The sequence below is a fragment of the Balaenoptera acutorostrata genome, chromosome 4, assembly GCF_949987535.1.
Source record: "Balaenoptera acutorostrata chromosome 4, mBalAcu1.1, whole genome shotgun sequence".
Taxonomy (NCBI): domain Eukaryota; kingdom Metazoa; phylum Chordata; class Mammalia; order Artiodactyla; family Balaenopteridae; genus Balaenoptera; species Balaenoptera acutorostrata.
In genome coordinates this window covers 75,338,767-75,366,650 of record NC_080067.1, presented here as the reverse complement: position 1 = coordinate 75,366,650, position 27,884 = coordinate 75,338,767, and the positions used below count along the sequence as shown (strand labels likewise).

The 27,884-nt window shown below is 41.7% G+C and overlaps 1 protein-coding gene across 3 annotated transcripts in view; it reads left to right on the top strand.

The window, feature by feature from the left end:
- Positions 1-27,884, top strand: part of MB21D2 (Mab-21 domain containing 2) — a 110,823-nt gene that overhangs the window by 74,802 nt on the left and 8,137 nt on the right. Inside the window, exon 1 of one of the 3 annotated variants that reach the window (XM_007195192.2) lies at positions 2,350-2,469. The exons of the other annotated variants lie outside the window; for them this stretch is intronic. The gene's annotated coding sequence lies outside the window, so the exon portion shown is untranslated. Of the gene's footprint in view, positions 1-2,349; positions 2,470-27,884 lie in introns of those variants that run through there. 3 annotated transcript variants of the gene reach the window in all.

Genomic DNA, 27,884 nt, shown 5'->3' with positions numbered 1-27,884 from the left:
ATAGAAATCAGATCTGAGATTGCCTGGGGCTTGGAAAGGAGATTGACTGCAAAAGGGCATGAGGACATTTTGGGGGGTGATGGAAGTCTTCTGTGTCTCAATTGTGGCTATAGTTATCAAACTGTATACCTGTGTCAGACTCATCAAACTGTATCTGTCAAAGGGGTGAGTTTTATTGTAGATAAGTTATACCTCAATAGACTTGACTTTAAAAAATACATCAGTCGGTCCAAACCCACCATTTTCCAGATGGGGAAACAGGCCCCAGGTGAGGGGAATGACTTGCTACAGTTGTGACTTGGGAATACAGGTTTCTCGGCCCCAGTCCTGAGGCAGAAGCAAGCTGGAACCTTGGCCTCCTGTCTGGGTCCATGGTGCCTTCCAGGGAGGACTGGAGCACTGACCCTCAGCTCTGAATGCAGCTCCGTGGGTGGCTTTTTAAAAACTCACACTCCACTGTGCCGCTCATCAGGCTGTTGACCTGCAATTTGGCTAGAGGTCTCCTCATTAGAGAATAAAGTAAATTAGCATTCAGCCAGAACGAAAGCACATAAAGCTCCGATGATGAACTTCTGTGTACATATTCCATTGACTCTGTTGGGAAGAAAAGGCCTCAGTGTAGTACCATTAATTTATTCGGAAGAGTGCCTTGCAAGGCTTTGTCATCCAGTCTAGAAAGAACAAAATATCCCAGAGATTCACACCAACATCTTGTTGCAGAAAGCTGGTGAGATTTGGAGTGAGCCAGACCTGGTTTTAGTTCCTAAATTTCTTACTTCCTCACTTCATGCCCTTGAGTAACCACTTCTCTGTCTGCAAAATAGTAATCCTAATACCTACCTCTTATAGTTTCTTCAAGGTTTAGGTAGGAGATTGGGAAATTAAGCACCTAGCTCAGCTATGATAGACTTCAGCGTGGCCAGCCGTGGGATTGTGCATGACACACATTAACTGTCATCCCGCCCATTGTGGAAATGATCAAGCCCAGGGTAAGTAATCTGTCAGCCATTGTACCACCTGGCCAGAACCACTGGGCTATGTGTAGACTTCAGTAAATGATTATGGATCTGAGTCAAGTCCTATTTATAAAATAATTGATTACAGTGTTTGGAAAGGAGTGGAATTCTGCTTCTTAATTTGAGAGAAAGCCTTACTTTAACTTTTTTGCTTTTTAAGAAAGAATGGGAAACCATTGAAAACAAAATTAGGGCCCTGAGTGAGTGCCAAACTCCCAGTTGAAGGGAGGGTATTTTTCCCACTCAGACTCCTCTATCTTTGCCCAGAAAAAAAATACCCCAACCACGCAAGAGACCTTGAGCCATTCAGGGCCCAGGGAGACTTCCCTCCCACCCCTCAGCAGGGCAGCTCTCTGGGGACGTTCTCTGTAATCACAAATCATTTTGCCTTCTAAGATTGAGTCTGGTTTAGCACTAACGGAAATAGGGTCAACTAGGCTTAGGGTTGACTTTTCTTAAACTTAATTGTTTTTCCTCTTTTACAATTGTAATAATATACCAAGTAAGTTTTTCATCTTCACTTGAAAATATGTCTCATTCTGTCACACAGCCAGATTTACAAAACACCAACTAGTTTTAATAATCCAAGACAACTGGCAAAATACCAACTGGCAAACTTACCAAAGACAGTAGAATTAGTTTCTTCTTTTTTTTTTTTTTTAAATTTTTATTTGAGTAGAGTTGATTTACACTGTTGTGTTTCAGGTGTGCAGCAAAAGTGAATCAGTTATACACATACATGTATCCACTCTTTTTTAGATTCTTTTCCCATAGAGGTCATTACAGAGTATTGAGTAGAGTTCCCTGTGTTATACAGCAGGTTCTTATACGCTATGTCTGTTTAAATCTCTCCATTATATGCTTCATGTGTGTGGACTCAATTTTCCTTTCCTGACTACTGTCTTCCAGTATGAAGTGGTCAGTTACAGATTCTAGTGCATTCTCTGAAGCACAGTAACAACAATGGTTTAGGTGCCAGAGATTTCTCTGCTGCTCAGGGCAGAATTATCCTCTTAGGTAGTTAGGAGCCTGAGGACTAGAAAAACTGAAGTCAAGGCTAGTGGTCAAAGTGGGACGGTCTCCCAACACCAGCTCAGAGCTGTTTCCACTAGCCCACACCACATTCCCTTTGTGTAGGTTATTTAATAAATTCATTTCACAACCCGTAGAGCACAGTAGGAAACAATGCAATTACTGAACCATAGGAACACAGCTGCCAACATCTTGTTGATTCAGAATTGTCCAAACACTTCCATGTGTGGGCGGGACTGATGCAATTTGCTGGTTCAACAGTTGACATTGATAAATTGAAGTTTCGTTTCCTCAGCCTTCTGTTGGAGGTGCTAATGAGCATGAAAAGCTGGAGAAACACAGGCGGGAGAGGAAGAGAGGATCTTGCCTGATCTACATACTAAGTAATTGAGCCTGGATGATGTAGACTTGACACTGCCAGGTAATAGATGGACACTTTTGAAGGCACTAATAGAAGCCAGATAAAATTAGCACTGTGAACATTTTAATTAAGTTCTGCTTGCAGATTGTGTGGGCTGGTATCTTCCTTCATTAGAGAGAATATTTGCTTTTCCTAATATTCTTTCATATGTTTTCTGAAATATTCTTTTATAGTTCATGCAGCACTAAGCCAAGATTACTTGGCTTCTGGAAAATGAGGAGGTTGGGCCAGATGATCTCTGAGGTCTTTTCTACGCGCCATGTTTTTACTCGCTTGGCAAGAGAATTTGTCTGAAATGAATTGCATTCCCCCCACACACATTCGTCCAGGCCTCTGCCCTCCGCATTCATTGTTTCCATTCATTCAATAAGCGCTTGGATGCTTTCTCTGTGCCGGTTACTGTGCTAGGCGCTAGAAGTAAAGAAGGGAATAGGCCAGAAGGCCACCAGGCCCCTACACCCAGGAGATGACATTCTAATTGGGAGCTAGGTAAGTAAGTAGAGTGTATCAGGGATATGCCTGGGGCAACACATGGCAGCAACTAGACAGAATCAAGGAAGGCTGCTCAGAGGATGTAATAATTTAAGTTGCTCCTTGAAATAAGGTGGAGACTGGGGTGGGGGGGAAGAGTGTTTGGATGGACTTTCCTCTGTGTACCTCCCAGGACTTTTTGCCCTAAAGATCATTTGGCTATCTGCGGGATGTCCTTCCAGTAGAAGTATTTCTGTTAATGCTTCGGCATAGGAGTCAATGATTACTTCCATGACTTTTATATTTTCTCAACCTCTTAATCTTAATTTTATTCAGAAAAAAATTGATTGGAATAAAATGGGTTGGCAAAAGTACTGAACTTTTGAAATGAACCTTTTACGTATACATATGTGAAGTCCAAACCAGCCATGAGTAATCTTTTTCCTATCCTTTCAGCTCTCAGCCGGGAGAGTACACTTATCTTGGAGAGATGCATTTTGTTAAGCCGTGATCACAACCCAGTTAGGAATCCTCCAGCTACAAGTCATTTTAGAGATTATCAGACATTTATTGACTCAATGTTTTTAAAGCAAATTGGATGCATTTTTGTATGGCATTAGTCAAAATCAAATCTGTTCTAAACAGAATTTCTTTGCAGGTAATCCTGATTTTTAAAAAAATGTTAAATGTGTTTGGTTAAAGTTACCTATAAATAGAGAACTCAGGATATTCAGTGTGAAAATAATGTTTTAAAAAATGCCAATTTAACTTTGAACGAATACTATAGTAGCTTCTAAATGTGTCACAAACAACTTCTATCATATTATTATATTCTATCATAGCTGTTTGGTAGAAACCAGAGAAATCAAATGTTAACTGATTATTGGCATTAGTGTGATGGCCGGGCTGTCCTGTAAAGGATTTAGGTTTGTATATTTATAGCCCATCTCAGCAACTCTGTGTGGTCATACTTGACTGTTATACCAGAGTGTCAGTGCTGATGCAAGAATTAGGAGACCTTGACCCACTCCAGGCTCTGACACTCACTAGCTTTGTGGGTTTTAAGTACTTACAGCCCTGCTTTGGCATTCTTGTCCGTAAGTATTCTCATCCCTACAATGAAGTGGTGAGACTAGATTCTCTAAGGACCCTGGCACTTTTGAGATGGATGAATGTGAGTGATGAATGCTTACTTCCCATTTGCACGCAGAGAAGCAAAGCCATGAAAGAGAAAATGATCCACTCGTGGCTGTGGGGAGCGTCACTGGCTCAATAAGAATAGGTCAGGCTCTCACCTTTTTTGGTCCTCTCCGTCCCTTGGATCTCATGCTCCCTCCTAATCACCCTGATAACACTTACTTGATATTGGATTTTATGGTTCACAAAGCCCAGTGATTTGCATTTGCTCTTATGTTTGTGGGATAACTTCTAGGTGGATATTTAAAGGGCACGAGAGTAATAAAGTTAGTTGGCAAGATCTTGTTTTAATAGTGAATTCTATCCCACCATGCCTATCAAAATGGGTGTCTGAAACGAACTAATATTACTTTTTTTATTGAATCTTATTTCGAGGAGAAATGAATAATTAAAGTGAAACAGTAAGAGTTACCCTCCAGGGTATCACAGTTTCTCCTCTTCAACCACATTTAGAAACAACTTCCTGTAGGAGTGAAGAATTGAAGCAGATTCCCCCACTCCCCATTGCCTTTGGATTGATTCTGTTAAGCTTGTCTGTGCTCGTGTAATTAGCTTCTGTATGACTTGCTGTGAATAATGTCTCTTGGTAGCCTCACATTTAGAAATATGGTGAATATATATTTGTTTGTTTGGAATCAGATCACATATTTCCATGTAAAAACACCCCAAATAATGCCTGGGTTCATCGATGCCATTTTAACTCAGTCATCAGCTGAGCCCTAATACTTGTCTTCTTAGTGTGGGTTGGGGGTAGGAGTCCCTGTAGTAGGAAGGAAGAGCAGTTTTGAAACCGACACCTCATTTCCTTGGCCCGGCCTCTGGAGGCCTCCCTGTCTCTGACGTCTGTCCTCAGGGCCTTCCAGCACAAATCACAATCCACTGAATCAAATCTCCCATCCCAGCCAGGCAGGTGGTCTCCACTGTGGTGAGAATGCCTCACTTCGATTGAACACATTTATCCTAAGGAGTAAATGGTAATTAGCACCTTAACTTCCAAGAAGCGATTTCCATTTTCTCTTTTTAATTGTGAAAATGAACCTAATGGGTAGAATTTCAGGCAAGAGGAGAGGGAAAAGACAGAAAATCCAGGCCTGAAAATCTGTCTCCAGGTTCAATTCTCCCTAGATTTCCCAGCTTCTTTCATTTCTGGACCCCTAGTATTTGAAGGCTTTAGTCCCTTTGTCATCTCCATGGAGCTGTGAGAAGGAGCAGCTTATATATATATTGGTGACACTGCTTGGCATGCAGGGATCCCAATTCCCTGACCAGGGATCAGACCCGTGCCCCCTGCCTGCAGTGGAAGAGCAGAGTCTTAACCACTGAGCCGCCGGGGAATTCCCAAGTTAATTGTCTTCTGAATCAGACCCCTGGGTTCAAAGGTCAGATCCACAGACTTTGGGTAATTATTTAACCTAAGAATCTCCCTTTCTTCATACCACTCAGAGGCAGTGTAAAAATGAACAGTAATACATTAAAAAATCCTTGGCTCAAAGTAGATGCTCAATAAATGGGCTATGTTATTAAGAGGCTAGGAGTGGTTGGATGATGGCATTAGCAATATCTGGAAGACAGCATCATCAAGGAGAATTTTCAAATCAGTGACATGGACATTGTTATTTGAAGGAGGCATAATGTCAGACTCTTCTGTGTGTGTGTTTGAAATAGATTTCTGGGCATGGAAAACAGGTGGTGAGGCTGCAGTGTAGGTACCCCAGGGGTGGTACCTCCAGATGTGTGCACGTGAGGCCAGCTGAGCTGCTCCCACAGGGAGGGGGATGGGCCTTTGCAGTGAGAGCCCGGGGAGGGGGTGTGCGGGGGCCAGGATGCTGGGGAAGCTTTCAGACACAGGCTGAGCAGTCACCGAGGCATGCGTGCTTTCATCTGCACTCACTTGTTGTCTGTCTGAGGCGAGAATCAATACCAGAAGGAGATGGTGACGAATCATTCATTGCCCAGAGACTGGCTGTAGATCCAGCGCCCGTTGTTTTCTTTCGAACCACTTTAAAGAAACTTCCCCGCACGTCCTTTCCCTGAAACATGGAGCTTCACCGCTGGACGAGGAGAGGTCCTTGGAAAGATCTGAAACGACCTTTTGTGTTGTTAGGCATTATTCTCTTGGGGGGGAATTAAAGATAGATGTATTCTGTCCCATTCTGCTTCAGTTATATCAGCACTCATCATATTTCGCTTTCTTTTTTCGCATCTGTTCCTTACTAGTCATGAAGTTTAGAGAACCCATCTGAAAGGTCTGTATTTGCCTCTGCGTGTGTCTGTGGGGCATGTGCTTTACACCCATTGCACCCATTACACCCATTACACCCATTTGCTTGCTATAAACTCACTGTTAAAACATCTCCCCCTCCTTCCCTCAGCTCAGAAACACACTCTTTTCCGTCAGGAAGAACGTTAAAGAGCGTCTTGTCCAACCAGCTCTCTTGGTGGTAAGGAGCCCGCCTTCCTTAGGAAGCACCAGGACTGGCCCTGGGGGTCCTGCTCGGGTTCGGATCCACCTTCTCCCTAGGGCGTTAGCTGGAGGGTCTGCCTCCAGGCTCCTGCACCTCTGCCAGCCCCCAACCTGCCTTGCAGTGTCTGGAAAGGGGTAGAGAGAGTCAAATGAGCGAGTAAAGTGGGCGTAAAGTGAAGTCTTTTTAGAGCTTTGGAATGATTAGAGCAGGGAATTTGGGGGACCCCCCCCCCAATCCCACAACAGCATTCTGTATAGAGTAGATCTTTTGTAAGCAACTGATTTATTTTTCTGCTGAAGGCCAGCCTCAGGCAGAATTGGGAAATAGCCAGCTTGATAGGATGCAGTGATTTTCAACCCTTTTTATTCCTCCCTTTTAAAACTGTAGGACTCTTACTTCACATAGAAGCATCAGAGGAAGCCCAATATGTAAAACAGGTAAGAGTGGTTCTAGCGGGGGCGGGAGGCCCAGGGGCTGCCCATCTGGCGCAGGCGCAGTCTCCCTTACCCTTCACACGCCCTCACCCTCCACTCGCTACAGGACCTGAGAGGAGCGCTCGGCCCTTGGCACTCAGTTTGGAAGCCACCATAGCAGTGAGAAGCCCACGTGTGGGGCTCGGGCAACCCTGTGTGAGTCACCACAGCAAAACCCTTAACCACTGAGTCTGACTCTTTTCTTGTAAATTGAGGGTAGAATGTCAGACTGAAAGATTTTGCATATAAGTAGTGAGATAACATAATATACTTGGTTCGTAGCAGACACTCAGAAAACAACAGGGCTTGTGGGGAAAACAGGGTTAGGAGCAGATCACTCCAAACCTATTTGACCTTGTAACCAGGAAATTAACAAAAGCAGTAGCAGTACTGAACAAATAAAGGCAGAATACTCTAATACAGGAGTTTACGGTTGAAAAAAGGTTGAAAGTGGCTTTATGAAAAGGGTTTTAGGGAGGACAAAAAGGGGGTAAAGTTGTTGAATTGTGGAGACAAGGATGAAATGCACTAAAATCATACAAAAGCATTTCCATGACAGATCACATGCCAATTTGAGTCTCGAATAATTTGAGCGTCATTCGTTCTGTGGATTGATGCATTCTGCTGTGTTTGAGCATGTTTTGTTTGATGGCTATTCCTTGGTTGTACAAAATATTAACATTCTTGGAAAATTGCGTATGAACTAACACTACTTTTATTGTGCTGACATAATTTCGCTATTTGCAGTCCGAGCTAGTTCACGTTATAAGGACATATTCTGTATCAGGATGGACTGTTGCTAGATCTCAGTAGCCTAACCCCCAGGACTCAGGGGGACACGGGTGAGTCCGCAAAAAACTTATCTTGTGTGAGACTTGGGAATGAATTCAGATAGCTGTAATACAAGTCACCTCATAAATCTCATAAAATATCAGGTTAATCAAAGAGATTGTACAAAGAAAGAAAGGAAATAACATGTGTGAACGTGGGGGGTTAGGAGGCAGAAGCTTTTAGATGGAGTTGGCCGGATTTCAACAGGCAAGGATGGAGGGTCAAAAGGAGAGAATGAGTAAAGGCTTGGGAGCTGGAAAGCAAGGACATAGTTAGGGGACCAGTAGAGTTTGGGGGATCCACTTTGGGGCTGGAGCCACTGAGGAAGATAAGGGAGCAGTAAGACCCATGTTGAAATGGAAGTTGGCCTCAGAATGTGGGAGGCCCATTTATTGATTGATTGATTGATTGATTGATTGCTGTGCTGGGTCTTCGTTTCTGTGCGAGGGCTTTCTCTAGTTGCGGCAAGCGGGGGCCACTCTTCATCGCGGTGCGTGGGCCTCTCACTATCGCGGCCTCTCTTGTTGCGGAGCACAGGCTCCAGACGCGCAGGCTCAGTAATTGTGGCTCACGGGCCCAGTTGTTCCGCGGCATGTGGGATCTTCCCAGACCAGGGCTCGAACCCGTGTCCCCTGCATTGGCAGGCAGACTCTCAACCACTGCGCCACCAGGGAAGCCCCCTTTTTTAAAAAAATTAATTATTTTTATCAATATTTTTTGGCTGTGCCTCATGTCATGTGGGATCTTAGTTCCCTGACCAGGGATCGAACCCGTGCCCCCTGCAGTGGAAGCACCAAGTCTTAACCACTGGGCTGCCAGGGAAGTCCCCTGGGAGGCCTTGGCTACAGGGATGGTGGCCACCCTATAGGATTTGGAGCAGGTGAGTGATGTGATCAGATCCGACCTTGAAGAAGCTCCTTTTGGCAGCTTATGCTGGGTGGTGGTGAAGGGGAGTGGAGTCCAATTAAGAGGGGTTGCAGTTGTCCTTGTGAGAGACATAAGGGCTTAAGCTCAACTGTGACAGTGACATACGGTGGCAATAGGATGTCTGGGGAGGGCATGACACAGCAGACATTTTAGAGACAGAATCTCAAGCATTTGTTAACTGAATGGATGGTGTAGGGCTCTGGTGATCTAATGATGACAAATGTACTGTTTCAGTAATGATAGCCAATACGGAGCTTGGTTTTGGAATGTCTGAGCGCTCAGGCTGGGGGCTGGCAGGGCTGTGGCACACCTGGGTTCTGGGACTGGTCTACACTGAAGTGTGGGCCAAGGCTGTGGCCCTTAGGTTACTGCTGGGTGATCCATGCAGACAGAATAAAAGAACTTGCCCTCAGCTCTGGGAGGGGAGATGGTGTTCTCTAGATTGAGACCTGCCCGAGCCCCAGTCACTGCTCCCGTTCTGACCCTAGGACCACAGCATTTTTACATTTGAAAGACCTTAGGGATCATCTTTTCTCTAAACCTCTTGCTAGATGGAAAACTATGACCCATAAGGGTTAAGTGTGTGTCCAGGGTAAGTCAGAGGCAGAACCAGACTAGAACCCAGGACTGTCACTTTCCAGTCTTTTAAGGAAATCTTTTAAGTAATGGCTGTGTATTAGAGTTCTCCAAAGAAACAGAACCAGCAGGATATAAAAGGAGATTTATTATGAAGAATCGACGCATGCAGTTATGGAGGCTGAGAATTCTCCCTATCTGCCGACTGCAAGCTGGAGACCAGGAAAGTTGGTGCTGTAATTCAGTCTGAGTCTGAAGGCCTGGAATGAGGGGAGCCAGTGGTGTAAATCCCAGTCTGAGGATGGGAGGAGGCGAGAGGAGGTGTGCTAGCTGAAGCAGTGAGGAAGGAAAAAGAGGGTGAATCCTTCCTCCCTGCACCTTTTTGTTGTATTCAGGCCCTTGACAGATCCGATGATGCCCACCCACATTGGGGAGGGCCATCTACCTTACTGAGTCTACCAGTTCAAATGCTAACCTCATCTGGAAACACCCTGCAGACACACCCCCAGATCTGCACATCCCCTGATGTAGTCAAGCTGGCATCTCAGATGAACTCTCATAGGCTGTTAGAACTGTTGATCCGTTACTTTGTTCCTCCAGAGTAGTTTCTAATTTTTCAGAGTTTTAATTTACCCATTTCTTCTTTTGACCCTCATTTGATCTCATCAGTAGAGAGACATTGTTCCTCTTTCCAGGTAAGCAAATTGGGCATGACAGGTAATGAACCTTCCTCACCACACAGTGAATTCATGGAAGATCAGGATTAGAGCCTAGATTCCTTAAACTGATGCCATTTTCTTCCCTGTAGTTGGATTGTAAATTTTGTGACGGTGCTAAACCAGTTCTAACCAGCATCAGCATCAACCGGGAACTTGTTAGAAATGCACATTCCCAGGTCTTCCACCAGAACCACTGAATCAGCAGTTCTGGTGGCCGAGGCCCAACAATCTGTGTTTTAATAATTTCTCCAGATGATTATTCTGCGTGCTCATTAGAGAACCACTGTAGTTACAAGACAGAATCTATTCAGTATCAAGGATTTCACTACATTTTGTTCATATACCAAATTCACAGAGAACAAAAAAGATGGTATTAAGCTAAAACTGACCATAAAAATCAGTACATCTGTCTTTTCCTGTTCCTCCCGTTTCCCTCTCTGCATCACTCCTACCAACCAGGTACTTTGTGCTGACTTTTCAGTAAAAATGCTTTTCTGTCCCCTACAAAGATGGCAGAGTTGTCATGAGCTTTGATTCATTCAACCCACATTACTTGACAAACGTGGGGAAACTAAAATCAAAAGAAAAAAACAAGAAGGGAGGGACGGAGACGATTGAACAGATAGGCAAATACTGGAACATTTCCTTAAAAAAAAAAAAGATCACATGCCCAAACAGCAAGGTAAAAGCCAGTAATATTAACTGACCCAGAGAAGTGTGAACAGAATGCTATTTTAAAGAGAAAAGTACAATTTCTCAGCATCTGCCAAGTTCCGGAAATTGTATTGGGAGCTTTATGTAACTGTTTCAGGCAAGTCTCATAATAGCCTTGTGAAAGAGGTAGTATTATCCTCATTTTTTTTTTTTTTCCACACACACACACTGTATTTTATTTTTACAAGAGATAGATAGACTGACACCAAGCATTGTACATGGATGACCACAACAAAAGCAACAATGATTGCAATTACCAAACATGAAACACACTTATACTATGTCATAACATTGACATTCAGTCCAGTAATCCTCCACTGTAACAGCTCCTTTACTTTGCAGTGAAAATTGATTTGTATATTCTTTGCCTCTGAGTCCTTGTGGGATTTTTTTTTTTTTTAATTCAGACAGAAAGTCACAAAAATTATACTCATCCTCATCAGTTCACTCAGTCCCATGTAATTAATTTCTTTTTTTTCATCTTGATCTTTTGTTAGCACTTTTATGAGTTCATCAGTTTTTCATTAGAGTTCTGAAAATGCTTATTCATTCAGTTCAGCAGTACAGTCAGTTACCAGAAACCTGTACTTGTCAGAGTCTTTTCCATGAATTTCTTGAAGATGAAACTCTTTTATAGGAACATATTTGCAAAATCATCAGAGTACACCCAGAACTGTCTGTAAATGACAAAAGACTTAAAAATGACCATGGTTAAAGATTTGATGAAAGTTCATAATAATGCAGTTGACAAGAAAATTAGTTATTTCTGAGATATACATTTTAAAGTAATAACTAGGATTATTACTTATAACATTATACCAGAACATATAAGATTTTTAGACGTTTCCTGTAATGTCTGAAACATTTATATTAACATATTTCCATACATATTTCCATACAAATACAAATATAAGATTTTTAGAAATTTCATGTAATGTCTGAAACATTTATATTAACATATTTCCATACATATTTCCATACAAATACAAATATAAGATTTTTAGAAATTTCATGTAATGTCTGAAACATTTATATTAACATATTTCCATACATATTTCCATACAAATACAAATATAAGATTTTTAGAAATTTCATGTACTGTCTGAAACATTTATATTAACATATTTCCATACATATTTCCATACAAATACAAATATAAGATTTTTAGAAATTTCATGTACTGTCTGAAACATTTATATTAACATATTTCCATACATATTTCCATACAAATACAAATATAAGATTTTTAGAAATTTCATGTAATGTCTGAAACATTTATATTAACATATTTCCATACAAATAACCCAATGAAAGTTTAGTATTAGTTGTTTTGTTTGTTTTTTTATACTGCAGGTTCTTATTAGGCATCAGTTTTATACACATCAGTGTATACATGTCAATCCCAATCGCCCAATTCAGCACATCACCATCCCCACCTCATCGCAGTTTTCCCCCCTTGGTGTCCATATGTCCATTCTCTACATCTGTGTCTCAACTTCTGCCCTGCAAACTGGCTCATCTGTACCATTTTTCTACGTTCCACATACATGCATTAACATACGATATTTGTTTTTCTCTTTCTGACTTACTTCACTCTGTATGACAGTCTCTAGATCCATCCACTTCTCAACAAATGACTCAATTTCGTTCCTTTTTATGGCTGAATAATATTCCATCGTATATATGTACCACAACTTCTTTATCCATTCGTCTGTTGATGGGCATTTAGGTTGCTTCCATGACCTGGCTATTGTAAATAGTGCTGCAATGAACATTCGGGTGCACGTGTCTTTTTGAATTACGGTTTTCTCTGGGTATATGCCCAGTAGTGGGATTGCTGGGTCATATGGTAATTCTATTTTTAGTTTTTTAAGGAACCTCCATATTGTTCTCCATAGTGGCTGTATCAATTTACATTCCCACCAACAGTGCAAGAGGGTTCCCTTTTCTCCACACCCTCTCCAGCATTTGTTGTTTGTAGATTTTCTGATGATGCCCATTCTAACAGGAGTGAGGTGATACCTCATTGTAGTTTTGATTTGCATTTCTCTAATAATTAGTGATGTTGAGCATCTTTTCATGTGCTTCGTGGCCGTCTGTATGTCTTCTTTGGAGAAATGTCTATTTAGGTCTTCTGCCCATTTTTGGATTGGGGTGTTTGTTTCTTTGATATTGAGCTGAATGAGCTGTTTATATATTTTGGAGATTAATCCTTTGTCCGTTGATTCATTTGCAAATATTTTCTCCCATTCTGAGGGTTGTCTTTTCGTCTTGTTTATGGTTTCCTTTGCTGTGCAAAAGCTTTGAAGTTTCATTAGGTCCCACTTGTTTATTTTTGTTTTTATTTCCATTACTCTAGGAGGTGGATCAAAAAAGATCTTGCTGTGATTTATGTCAAAGAGTGTTCTTCCTATGTTTTCCTCTAAGAGTTTTATAGTGTCCAGTCTTATATTTAGGTCTCTAATCCATTTTGAGTTTATTTTTGTGTATGGTGTTAGGGAGTATTCTAATTTCATTCTTTTACATGTGGCTGTCCAGTTTTCCCAGCACCACTTATTGAAGAGACTGTCTTTTCTCCATTGTATATCTTTGCCTCCTTTGTCATAGATTAGTTGACCATAGGTGCGTGGGTTAATCTCTGGGCTTTCTATCTTGTTCCATTGATCTATGTTTCTGTTTTTGTGCCAGTACCATATTGTCTTGATTACTGTAGCTTTGTAGTATAGTCTGAAGTCAGGGAGTCTGATTCCTCCAGCTCCATTTTTTTGCCTCAAGACTGCTTTGGCTATTCGGGGTCTTTTGTGTCTCCATACAAATTTTAAGATGATTTGTTCTAGCTCCGTAAAAAATGCCATTGGTAATTTGATAGGGATTGCATTGAATCTGTAGATTGCTTTGGGTAGCATACTCATTTTCACAATGTTGATTCTTCCAATCCAAGAACATGGTATATCTCTCCATCTGTTGGTATCATCTTTAATTTCTTTCATCAGTGTCTTATAGTTTTCTGCATACAGGTCTTTTGTCTCCCTAGGTAGGTTTATTCCTAGATATTTTATTCTTTTTGTTGCAATGGTAAATGGGAGTGTTTCCATAATTTCTCTTTCAGATTTTTCATCATTAGTGTATAGGAATGCAAGAGATTTCTGTGCATTAATTTTGTAACCTGCAACTTTACCATATTCATTAATTAGCTCTAGCAGTTTTCTGGTGGCAGTTTTAGGATTCTCTATGTATAGTATCATGTCATCCGCAAACAGTGACAGTTTTACTTCTTCTTTTCCAATTTGTATTCCTTTTATTTCTTTTTCTTCTCTGATTGCCGTGGCTAGGACTTCCAGAACTATGTTGAATAATAGTGGTGAGAGTGGACATCCTTGTCTCGTTCCTGATCTTAGAGGAAATGCTTTCAGTTTTTCACCATTGAGAATGATGTCTGCTGTGGGTTTGTCATATATGGCCTTTATTATGTTGAGGTAGGTTCCCTCTATGCCCACTTTCTGGAGAGTTTTTATCAGAAATGGGTGTTGAATTTTGTCAAAAGCTTTTTCTGCATCTATTGAGATGATCATATGGTTTTTATTCTTCAATTTGTTAATATGGTGTATCACATTGATTGATTTGCGTATATTGAAGAATCCTTGCATCCCTGGGATAAATCCCACTTGATCGTGGTGTATGATCCTTTTAATGTGTTGTTGGATTCTGTTTGCTAGTATTTTGTTGAGGATTTTTGCATCTATATTCATCAGTGATATTGGTCTGTAATTTTCTTTTTTTGTAGTGTCTTTGTCTGGTTTTGGTATCAGGGTGATGGTGGCCTCATAGAATGAGTTTGGGAGAGTTCCTTCCTCTGCAATTTTTTGGAAGAGTTTGAGAAGGATGGGTGTTAGCTCTTCTCTAAATGTTTGATAGAATTCACCTGTGAAGCCATCTGGTCCTGGACTTTTGTTTGTTGGAAGATTTTTAATCACAGTTTCAATTTCATTACTTGTGATTGGTCTGTTGATATTTTCTGTTTCTTCCTGGTTCAGTCTTGGAAGGTTATACCTTTCTAAGAATTTGTCCATTTCTTCCAGGTTGTCCATTTTATTGGCATAAAGTTGCTTGTAGTAGTCTCTTAGGATGTTTTGTATTTCTGCGGTGTCTGTTGTAACTTCTCCTTTTTCATTTCTGATTTTATTGATTTGAGTCCTCTCCCTCTTTTTCTTGATGAGTCTGGCTAATGGCTTATCAATTTTGTTTATCTTCTCAAAGAACCAACTTTTAGTTTTATTGATCTTTGCTATTGTTTTCTTTGTTTCTATTTCATTTATTTCTGCTCTGATCTTTATGATTTCTTTCCTTCTGCTAACTTTGGGTTTTGTTTGTTCTTCTTTCTCTAGTTTCTTTAGGTGTAAAGTTAGATTGTTTACTTGAGATTTTTCTTGTTTCTTTAGGTAGGCTTGTATAGCTATAAACTTCCCTCTTAGAACCGCTTTTGCTGCATCCCATAGGTTTTGGGTCGTCGTGTTTTCATTGTCATTTGTCTCTAGGTATTTTTTTATTTCCTCTTTGATTTCTTCAGTGATCTCTTGGTTATTTAGTAACGTATTGTTTAGCCTCCATGTGTTTGTCTTTTTTACGTTTTTTTCCCTGTAATTCATTTCTAATCTCATAGCGTTGTGGTCAGAAAAGATGCTTGATATGATTTCAATTTTCTTAAATTTACTGAGGCTTGATTTGTGACCCAAGATGTGATCTATCCTGGAGAATGTTCCGTGTGCACTTGAGAAGAACGTGTAATCTGCCGTTTTTGGATGGAATGTCCTATATATATCAATTAAATCTAACTGGTCTATTGTGTCATTTAAAGCTTCTGTTTCCTTATTTATTTTCATTTTGGATGATCTGTCCATTGGTGTAAGTGAGGTGTTAAAGTCCCCCACTATTATTGTGTTACTGTCGATTTCCTCTTTTATAGCTGTTAGCAGTTGCCTTATGTATTGAGGTGCTCCTATGTTGGGTGCATATATATTTATAATTGTTATATCTTCTTCTTGGATTGATCCCTGGATCATTATGTAGTGTCCTTCCTTGTCTCTTGTAACATTCTTTATTTTAAAGTCTATTTTATCTGATATGAGTATAGCTACTCCAGCTTTCTTTTGATTTCCATTTGCATGGAATATCTTTTTCCATCCCCTCACTTTCAGTCTGTATGTGTCCCTAGGTCTGAAGTGGGTCTCTTGTAGACAGCATATATATGGGTCTTGTTTTTGTATCCATTCAGCCAGTCTATGTCTTTTGGTTGGGGCATTTAATCCATTCACGTTTAAGGTAATTATCGATATGTATGTTCCTATGACCATTTTCTTAATTGTTTTGGGTTTGTTTTTGTAGGTCCTTTTCTTCTCTTGTGTTTCCCACTTAGAGAAGTTCCTTTAGCATTTGTTGTAGAGCTGGTTTGGTGGTGCTGAATTCTCTTAGCTTTTGCTTGTCTGTAAAGCTTTTGATTTCTCCATCAAATCTAAATGAGATCCTTGCTGGGTAGAGTAATCTTGGTTGTAGGTTCTTCCCTTTCATCACTTTAAGTATTTCATGCCACTCCCTTCTGGCTTGCAGAGTTTCTGCTGAGAAATCAGCTGTTAACCTTATGGGGGTTCCCTTGTATGTTATTTGTCGTTTTTCCCTTGCTGCTTTCAATAATTTTTCTTTGTCTTTAATTTTTGCCACTTTGATTACTATGTGTCTCGGCGTGTTTCTCCTTGGGTTTATTCTGTATGGGACTCTCTGCGCTTCCTGGACTTGGGTGGCTATTTCCTTTCCCATGTTAGGGAAGTTTTCGATTATAATCTCTTCAAATATTTTCTCTGGTCCTTTCTCTCTCTCTTCTCCTTCTGGGACCCCTATAATGCGAATGTTGTTGCGTTTAATGTTGTCCCAGAGGTCTCTTAGGCTGTCTTCATTTCTTTTTATTCCTTTTTCTTTAGTCTGTTCCGCAGCAGTGAATTCCACCATTCTGTCTTCCAGGTCACTTATCCGTTCTTCTGCCTCAGTTATTCTGCTATTGATTCCTTCTAGTGTAGTTTTCATTTCAGTTATTGTATTGGTCATCTCTGTTTGTTTGTTCTTTAATTCTTCTAGGTCTTTGTTAATCATTTCTTGCATCTTCTCAATCTTTGCCTCCATTCTTATTCCGAGGTCCTGGATCATCTTCACTATCATTATTCTGAATTCTTTTTCTGGAAGGTTGCCTATCTCCACTTCATTTAGTTGTTTTTCTGGGGTTTTTTCTTGTTCCTTCATCTGGTACATAGCCCTCTGCCTTTTCATCTTCTCTGTCTTTCTGTAACTGTGGTTTTTGGTCCACAGGCTGCAGGATTGTAGTTTTTCTTGCTTCTGTTGTCTGCCCTCTGGTGGTTGAGGCTATCTAAGAGGCTTGATGGGAGGCTCTGGTGGTGGGTAGAGCTGACTGTTGCTGTGGCGGTCAGAGCTCAGTAAAACCTTAATCCACTTGACTGTTGATGGGTGGGGCTGGGTTCCCTCCCTGTTGCTGTGGCGATCAGAGCCCAGTAAAACCTTAATCCACTTGACTGTTGATGGGTGGGGCTGGGTTCCCTCCCTGTTGGTTGTTTTGCCTGAGGCAACCCAACACTGGAGCCTACCCGTGCTCTTTGGTGGGGTTAATGGCAGACTCTGGGAGGGCTCACGCCAAGGAGAACTTCCCAGGACCTCTGCTGCCAGTGTCCTTATCCCCACGGTGAAACAGAGCCACCACTCGCCTCTGCAGGAGACCCCCCAACACCAGCAGGTACGTCTGGTTCAGTCTCCCCCAGGGTCACTGCTCCTTCCCCTGGGTCCCGATGCACACATTACTTTGTGTGTGCCCTCCAAGAGTGGGGTCTCTGTTTCCCCCAGTCCTGTCACAGTCCTGCAATCAATTCCCACTAGACTTCAAAGTCTGATTCTCTAGGAATTCCTCCTCCCTTTGCCGGACCCCCAGGTTGGGAAGCCTGAGGTGGGGCTCAGAACCTTCACTCCAGTGGGTGGACTTCTGTGGTATAAGTGTTCGCCAGTCTGTGAGTCACCCACCCAGCAGTTATGGGATTTGATTTTACTCTGATTGCGCCCCTCCTACCGTCTCACTGTGGCTTCTCCTCTGTCCTTGGACGTGGGGTGTCCTCCTTGGTGAAGTCCAGGGTCTTCCTGTCAATGATTGTCCAGCAGCCAGTTGTGATTCTGGTGCTCTCGCAAGAGGGAGTGAGAGCACGTCCTTCTACTCCGCCATCTTGGTTAATCTCCTCCTCATTTTTTTTTTTTAAATGGGTAAACTAAAGTTTCAAAAAGTTCAGTACACTTACCCAAATGTCACAAAGGTAAATAAATCATGAAGCTAGGGTTCACAGTCAAGCTTTTCTATATCCTAAAATTATGATCTCTCCATCACATCATCCACATTATCTCTTAGGGTGTCTTCCTTTTCCATATGCCTTCTTTACCTTAAAGCTGTGGAAATTTATCAGTCAATGTATGACATCCATCCCACTATTTCAGAAGAATTGCTGCCAGCAGCACGCGGACACTGGGGGTTCACCGGTAAGAAACACTGTATCTGAAACCCAAATCCATTTTGGACTCACTTAGAAAGCATATCAGTAAAATCAGGTATGAATTCTAAAAATTTATATCCAACCTTCAGGCCTTTCTCCAGTCCTTTGACTTGGAGCCTGTCCGAAACCTTAAAGAAAAAGGAAGGCACGACCTCTAGTGGAAACATGGAAAATGTCCTATGGTTTTGCTCGAGGGTTTCTCCCCAAGCCACCCTTCCCCCCTTTTAAAATGAATTTATGGAATTTTTCATCTGAAAGGTACTCTCATGACAAGACTTGGGTCAGTGCACAAATGTCATTTTTGTAACGACCTTAAAATGAGATTTCTACATCTCACAGTCACATCACACTTGGGTTTGAGTCCTTTAATGACCTCTCTCAAGCTGGCACTACTTTTTAAAAGAATGCTTGTCATTTAGTCTTTTTCCCGCTTCACTATAAAACCTAATCTCACTGGATTTTTGGAAGGGACACAGTATGCATATGGGTGTCTGTATTAAATCCACCGTGTCTAAATTCACCTCCCGGGCGGTTGATAGCTTTGGAGATTGTACACTTCTGTCTAAACGATGTGATCTTTGATTTCAAGGACTGAGCTGTGATTGTGCCCATGGCCACAGGTGTATGGCTGGGCTGCCAAGTCAGCCCCACAGTGGATACCCCCCCACCCACATACGTGCTCCCGAGCGAGGGTGGTGCCTGGGCAAAGTACCCTTAAGGATTTCGGTTGATTCCACAGTTGCTTTGTCCAAGCTTAAGATTGAACAGAAGACAAAAATCAGCCACTGTCTGATGGGTAGAGGGAGTTAGAGGGGTTGAAAAAATAATTGGCAGGAATCTAACAAAAATATCCTTTTCATTTAAAGCAAACTGAATAACTTGGAGGTTGGAGATGTAAATGAGTTCCCCAGGTGTGAGGCATGAGAGATGTCTCCTCTTTCCTGAATCTCAATTACTGGCATGTTTCCCAAAGTCCCACCGAAGTTGTATCTCTCCTGATTTGAAGGGTGGTTAATCTCAGCTCTTGAAGACTTTAGAGAATCACTGGTCCAGTGAACCCCTTCCTCTAACCAGACAGCTCTGCCTTTTCTTGAGTCCATGTAACAAAACTTCCTGCTTTGAAATTGAGGGAGGGAGCAGGCAGTCTCCATTTTTAAAAGCATTTAAAAATTTGCTAGTTTAAAACACATATGACTCCTTAGAGATTATGCTTCAGTCCTTCTGGGGTGGGATGGGGGGACCCATATTTTCCCACCATTTGGTTAGTGATCCCGGCATGGAGTGGAGAGAGCTCTTGCCTGAGGGTCAGGGCTTTGCGTTTGCTTCTCAGTACCTGTGCCAGGTGCTGTGCTGTGTCACCTTTGCCCTTTGGGCCTTAGCAACATGTTCTGTCCCATGACAGTTGGAGTACAGAACTTTGGAATTCATTTCTGTCCCCAGTAATCTATGATTCATTCCCATTCTTTGTGCAGGGTACACACAAGTTCAGTTTCATCCCCTGGAGTCCAAGAGTTATCAGATTGGCAACTGATTCAAACAACATCCTTCAACAGTATAAAGCTTAAAAAAAAAAAAAAATTCCAAACCCTTTTGTATCTTTCTTAGCCGCCATTGTAGTTTACAATCTCTGGCTAGAATATTGAATTTCCCTTTTCATCCTCATACCACTGACTCTTGCTCTAGTTTTGGATGGTTGGAGGAAAAGTAGGCGAAAGAAGCCATTTTCAAAGTATCACTTGCAGTTGTCAGCATGAAGAGACTCCCTTTTTGACTTTCTCTTCGACTTTTTTTTTTTTTATTGTGCCAGCCTGGATTTAAAAACACTGCAACAATTTGACCCTCTTTCAAATGATCTACTAATGCTCTTAAACTGCAAATGTCAACCTCCTGCACAGGGCTTTTTGACTAGTTGTTTTTTAAGTCTGACTTCTTTTGATGTGAACATTTTCAAGCTCAAACAATAAAGTATGGTTTTATCCAGTCATTGAAAGTAATTATCAGGTAGACAGTTGTGGCTCAGAAGTAGATTCTGCTCTTTATTAGTGTGTCAGGCTGTCAGTACTTTTTTCCAGGTCTGTTTTCCTTGGAAATATTTATTTGATCCCCTCATCCTTCCTTAAATTTTAGGTACGGGTGTAATTGTACTAATCTGAACTTTTGTATGGAATGTTCCAGCTTTATACAGTGGAAAAACTTTTAAGACTTGTTAACTGAGATTTTTTTTTTAAAATAAATTTATTTATTTATTTATTTTTGGGTGTGTTGGGTCCTCGTTTCTGTGCGAGGGCTTTCTCCAGTTGCGGCGAGTGGGGACCACTCTTCATCGCGGTGCGCAGGCCTCTCACTGTCGCGGCCTCTCTTGTTGCAGAGCACAGGTTCCAGATGCGCAGGCTCAGTAATTGTGGCTCACGGGCCTAGTTGCTCCGCGGCATGTGGGATCCTCCCAGACCAGAGCTCGAACCCGTGTCCCCTGCATTAGCAGGCAGATTCTCAACCACTGCGTCACCAGGGAAGCCCCTGAGATGCTATTTTTTGAAGTAGCAGATTTTTAGGATGTTACTACTTTGTTGTTTGGAAACTTGATTGAGGGTATTAGTACAATGAAATAACTTTTTTTTTTCAAGTTAAATGAAGATAAAGGCAATATAGACAAGGGGGTCATGGCTAATAATAGGTGATATAACAATATGTGGAAAATTAATTACTCATTTTAGGTATCTCATTATTTGAAACTTAAAGACGAATTATTTTCTAGGAATGATGTGTGTTTGTTTAGCAGGTGTAGTTAAGGAAAGAGGGGCATTTTGTCAGTAACCCAGTCAGTCTAGGCGTAACTCAGACCTCTAGGTTTATCATCCATAGATTGCCTCTGGCAGAGCAAGCTTTACATTTTCAGCCCTTTCTTTCTCTTTCTGCTCACTCTGTAAGAAACAAATTGATAACCTGGTAAAAAACCCAAATAACACCCCCTTCCTTCTTTCAAAATAGTTGTATGTGATCAGACTAGTTTTTAATCTTGTTCAGGCCAAAGAACTCTGTGGATATTTTGTACACTAATCTTGGCTAGTCACTTAGCTGTCAAGAGCCAGCTTCCATGCCTGTACAATGAGAACTCTAGTGTTCTTCACAGCATTATTGCTGGGAACAAATGAGGAAAGGATCTGGGAACTGCAAAGCATCACACAAAGTAAGGCAGTGTTTATTTGGATTATTTATTGATTGAAGCCAGGTTTAAAAAAATCGATTCCATCTTGGCTCCTGAAATCTTTGAGTGTGTTATTTGTAGTCAGAATGAAACAGCTTTGCAGAAAGAGCGGTGCCTTAAACCTCATACCATCAAAAACTGTTTACTCTGCCTTCTGTCTCCCTTATTCCTGGCACCTGAAGCTTTATTCATGGTTTTTTTGTTTTGTTTTCATCTCAGCTGCAACCGATGAGAGCTGAAACTGTACTTTGCAACAAGGTCTTCAATATACTCTTAAGAATCGTTTGCCAACCATGTTGCCTGCCCAGACAAAGCATCTTTCAGCCTGGGCTCCACCTAGATGGAGCACGTCAGCTCCTGAATGACCAGGTTTCCTCTGGGAGACCAAAAGACAAGGTTTTGAGTCGCTGAGGGCAAATAGGCCCCGAAGTGGTGCTTTAATATAGTCTTATCAAGTCTTAGCCCTTTGCTAAGCCTGTTTCCCTAGAGCTTTCTTTGGAGGATTTTATGACTTCGGTTCCAAAAACTCTTAGTAAATGAATGGAGTGTGGGCGCCACCTCCTGGCAGTTATTGGGAATTGCTTTATAAGACGGAATCCGTTTATTTACCTGGTCTGTTCTTGGGCATCAAAGGAAAAATGCACTGTTATAATCTTTTTAAAAAAATCAGGTATTAGGGGCTTCCCTGGTGGCGCAGTGGTTGGGAGTCTGCCTGCTAATGCAGGGGACACGGGTTCGAGCCCTGGTCTGGGAAGATCCCACATGCCACGGAGCAGCTGGGCCCGTGAGCCACAACTGCTGAGCCTGCGCGTCTGGAGCCTGTGCCCCGCAGCGGGAGGGGCCGCGATAGTGAAAGGCCCGCGCACCGCGATGAAGAGTGGCCCCCACTTGCCGCAACTAGAGAAGGCCCTCGCACGAACCGAAGACCCAACACAGCAATAAATGAATAAATAAATAAATAAAGTAGCTATAACTATAGTGTTTAAAAAAAAAAAAATTTCAAAAAAAAAAAAATCAGGTATTAGACTATGATCTTAGCTCACACTGTAATTATATAGTAGCTTTTTAAAAATCTCTGGCTAAGGTTGTTGGCTGCAAATTGGTGCTTTGGAAAATGTCCTAGAGTTAAATTATTCTCAGAGGACAAGAGGAGATGCCTTTAGGTAGTTACCATGTAGTTTATAGTCAGCTTATTAACGGGCTCCTAGTTTCTCCCTTCCATCTCTTCTGAGTAAGTAATAGGAGTCCCTTGGTTGCAGATATAGTGGCTCTGGGGTCTCATCATGTCAGGAAATAACAGTGTCAGACTGACAGTGTCAATCCAAGTATATCACTGAAAATTTTCACCCTTGAAGATTCCAGTAAACTCTTGATGTGATAGCTCACTTGGGAGGTGATTGTGAGAAGCACGAGGGAGGGAGTAGAGCAGTTGAGACGGAGAAGGGAGAAAAGCCAATTAAGGGACTGTTCGTGAGCAGATTGATCTTGTGGGACCCTCTGGGAAGTTGTGTAGAACTCAGAATTGTCCCACCAGAGTCTGGGGAAGCGGGGCACTTGTCTGCTGATTCCTGCCCTCCCCTGCTGCTGGATTAAAGTAAGTTCTCCTGCATGAACTCCCCTGCACTTCCCAGTGGTGCCAGAGCAGAGATAACCCTCAGGCCAAGGAGCAGAATCATTGGCCTTAAGGAGGGAAGTTGCCATCTCACAGGAAACTGCCTACCAATGGCTGCAGGAACAGGGCATCAACAGCCTGTCCTACACGTACACACTCATATATTCATGCATATTAGGAAAAAGGTAAAATCAGTGAAGTCAATAATAGTAATAATAAGTAATCATTTTAAATCTTCTTTAGATATGAAAATGGTGGTTACAGTTTTTTTAAATTTATTTATTTATTTATTTTTGGCTGTGTTGGGTCTTCGTTTCTGTGCGAGGGCTTTCTCCAGTTGCGGCGAGCGGGGGCCACTCTTCATCGCTGTGCGCGGGCCTCTCACTGTCACGGCCTCTCGTTGTGGAGCACAGGCTCCAGACGCGCAGGCTCAGTAGTTGTGGCTCACGGGCCCAATTGCTCCGCGGCATGTGGGATCTTCCCAGACCAGGGCTTGAACCCGTGTGCCCTGCATTGGCAGGCAGATTCTCAACCACTGTGCCACCAGGGAAGCCCATGGTTACAGTTTTAAAAGGTTTTGTGAGACAAATATTTTGAAGTGTTTTATGGGTGAAATGGTATAATATCTGGGCTTTGCTTTAAAGAACTACAGCCAAAACTTTGTGAATAAATGAAACAAGAATGGCAAGCATAATTGTTGAAGCTGAGTAGTGGGTACATGGTGATTCATTATACTATTTTCTCTACATTTCTGTATGAACATTTCCAAAGTAAACTAATTTTAAGGCAGGACTTTTGCTAGCCAGTGAAGTTTTAAAATCCATTAGCTGGGTCTTTATATAAATTGCAACCATTTTTGAGCTAATGTAGCAACTCTTGAGTGTGTCGTGTAGACCATAGCTACACTACTCTACACTGTGGAGTCCCTTTTTAATCAACAGTGACATAGTTTCTCAGGCTGCTGAGTCACAAGGGGCATATCTCTTATTGAGACTCAGGATAACAGTTAGGTTGTTTAAGTTTGATTTGGGTTTGGGTTGCTTTTTTTTTTTTTTTTTTTTTTTTTAGAGAAGGCACAGAATTCGTCATGTTTCGCTCCCCGTGGCTCAGTGTGCCTGAGGTGAGTTTTGCACAGAGGAAAAAAGTGATGGTGGTAGATACTGCTGTGTCCACAAATGAAAAAGATTTAGAACTCAGTAACAGCTTCTGGCTTTGTGGTTAGTATTTCCCTTGGTAATGATGTTCTCGGCCACTCTCTGTCCCCCCCAGTCTAGTAGTAAAAACTTAGGGGATAGGACTTTAAAATTTAGGCTTTGCTGTTGGATTAAAGTAAGCAAATTAAACTACGCATCTGAATATATAGGAACATTTTCAGAGTTTGTCTTGGGGGCCTGAAAGAATTCCAAGGGTGCCCTTGGAATTAAAATACTTGTGGAATGCTCTTTCAGAATTGTCTGAGTTAAGTATGCAGCACACACATGTGCATGCACACATGGCTGTGTGTCACAGCACTAGATGCTCACTTTTTTTTTTTTTAAGTCATTTGTAATCTTGTCTTTCCTATAATCCTTGACCCATTTTGCTTATAATACTTCATTTCCCAGGGATGGCTAAAATGAGCTTTTAATCTGCTTTAAAAATCGTTTTACTCCAAAATAGAATTTGTTTTATTTTTGGACAGAGAAATAAGCTTCCACTAACTGTTTCTTACAGTGTTTCATGTGGCAATTTTAAAGGTCCACAGATATTAAATTATTTATCCTCTCAGGAGAGCCCATTTAATGCTGGAAAGCATCACTGGGATAGTGAAGAGAGTATGGAATGAACCTGAATTTTCATCCCATTTCAGTTTTTATGGCCATGAACAATTTACTCGACTATTATTTATCTTGATTTCCTCATCTGTAAAATGGGGACAGGATGACCTACTTTGAAGTGCCAAGAGGATAGAAGGAAATGACATAGGTGAGACATTCAGCCTATGCCTTAATGCATAGTAGAGCCAATCAATGTTTGTGCCCTTCTCAGAGAGCCCTTGACATGAGATGTACATACTTTGAAAGTGTGCTTTGTAAAGTCAGTCCTTCTTTTGTTCTGATGTGCGTTATTGCTACTACTGTGATCTCTTCTTGTAAAATCGGCGGAGTTGGTTGGAGGATTGTGATAGTAGCTGGATTGCAGATTAGAAATGACAGAGTAAAACAGATGAGAGGGAAGAGCAGCCTCCTCCACTTGAACATACTAAATGCTCCCCTGGGTTTCCTCCTGCACCTGTTATGGGGCCCACATTGCACGGCCGTCGGTGGCTACAGCAGTCTACGTGGTACCTTCAGCAGGAGGAGGCTTTGGTGACAGGCAGCCACCTTGAAGGACACCTATACTCAGACTCCATCGCATGTTAGTATTTTTAGTCGTCACCCTGCTGAAAATGCTGATTGGTCATTTCGTGGGACAGGAAATGTACTCCCTCCACAGGCAGCCTTGCTAGAAGATTCTACTAGATAGACGAGCCTTTCATTTACAGATTAGACTGATTTTTTTTTTTTTTTCCTCTGTATACACCTTCTACTTATTGGAATCCTAAAGTCCGTTTCTCCTTTATCAGGGTAACTCATCACATATTTGAAGATGGATCTCATGGTCTTCTTGAATTTTTCATTCTCCAGGCAAAACAATTTGCAGTCCTCCTCATCCTCTTCTGTGTTTCGGCTAGGACCTTTATTCACTTCCTTCAGAGTTATTATCTCAGCTTATAATTATATGTTCATTCGCGTGTGCTTATTTGATTAGTGTGGGAGTTGTTCATGCCGCTTATCAAATATTTCTGGCTCTCTGCTTTCCCAGCATGAGGTAGAACTCCAGTTTCTTCCCTGGGGTTGGGTGGGACTAGTTTTGGCCAGTGATGTGTGAATGAAAATGACGTATGTCCTTCACAGGCCAAGGCATTTAGCTGCCGAAAAGAGATCCCCCAGGGCTTCCTTTTCCTCCAGTAGAGGGCCTGTGAGTTTCTAGATGAGGGGTACTGTAGCCACCTGGGTCCTGGATGAAGGAAAGAAGAGCCCTAGCCAGCAACCTCGTATGGTCACATTGCCTGAATGAAAAATAAGACTTTGTTGTTTGAAGTCACTGAGGTTTTAGGTTTGTTACTCAGCATAATCACATCTCTCCTGATTGATACAAATGTAACTGGCTTTCTCCCTCTACATAAGGACCTTGCAGTGGGGACAGTGTGTTTCTTTTCACTGTTGTGTCTTCAGTATCTGGCATAGTACTGGCTCAGAGGAGGCACTGATACTTATGGGTCACATGCATGAATAAATCAAACCCAAGTTTTGAATCCCACCACCATCCTTGCAATTTCCCAGCCTTGGCCTCCTTCATTATTCCTCTTCTAAAATCTAGAGCCTCCCCCCCACCCATCAAACCCAGCCTTCCAGTTTCAGAGTAATTAAGTCGTTGGCATATACATCCCCAAATGAGAAAGGAATACAAACCAGACTCAGCTGGGTCACAGGCTGAAGGAGGGTACATTTGACTTAATGCTGAACATCTCCATTAGAAGCTTCTTGCTGCTTCTGAAGATCAGGAGAGAGGTAATCTGGTCATCACTGGTATATTTCTGTATCCTTAGGTAGCCTTATGATACTGTATTGGCATCACTCTTACTTTTTACTTGCTACTGTTTTTATCTTTCAAGAATGAGCCTTCTAAAATGATCACTCCTTTTCTAAACTAACAACCTATCTTTCATGCCCTGTTGTAGCTGTAGGTGGCTGCTAGGTGGGGCTAATGAGACACTCCTTTGAGTCTTGCCAATAAGTCTTGATTGGCAGAAACCATGAGTTTTTAAACTATCCTAAGAACTAAAAGGAGGAAAAGGGCAAGACTTATTGGATGGGAAAAATATTTTGCTAATGCGAGCACATGCCCAGAACCCTCTGTTTATTGACTGCCAAGTGAGTACCAGACCACACACTAAGTAATTTGGTGTGCATTTTCTTGTTTTATCCCCATGGCCACCCAGCAAACTTTTAATTGTTATTCCCCAATGTCATTTAAGGAAACCTAGGCCCACAATGTTTAATTAGGTTGGTCCTGGATGAATCGGACTTGAGTCCAGGTCTCACTCATGCTCATTCTGTTCAAAATAGCTTAGTAAACTTTGCCAAAGCCGACCAATTTTTAGAACTTGAGTTTTAATTTTTAAGAAAGAAAATAATGAAAGATTCAAGAGGTTTTTTTTTTTCCAACCTGACTTTTGGATGATTTTATAGAGATATGCTGATAGTATTTTCTATTACATTATATGGCAAATCTCATGATTCCCAATTTGTGATTGATGATGTAGTCAAGTTGACTGAGCCAAATGATGCACCCAACCCACAGTTGCTGTCTAATCCCAAAGTCTGTATTAGCCCCTGCAGTAGTAAAACCTTGACTGCAGGAGCTCATAGACTATTGACTGTGAGAGCATCTTTCATTTACTGACGCTCTTTGCCAATTACTGTGCCAAATGCTTTATGTTGTTATCTCATTAAGGAGGGACAATAAGCCACGAATACAACCCACTATGATTATAGGTGTAGAAAGTGCTAGGGTAAGAATTCAGATCAAGGTCCTTCACAGGGGTGTA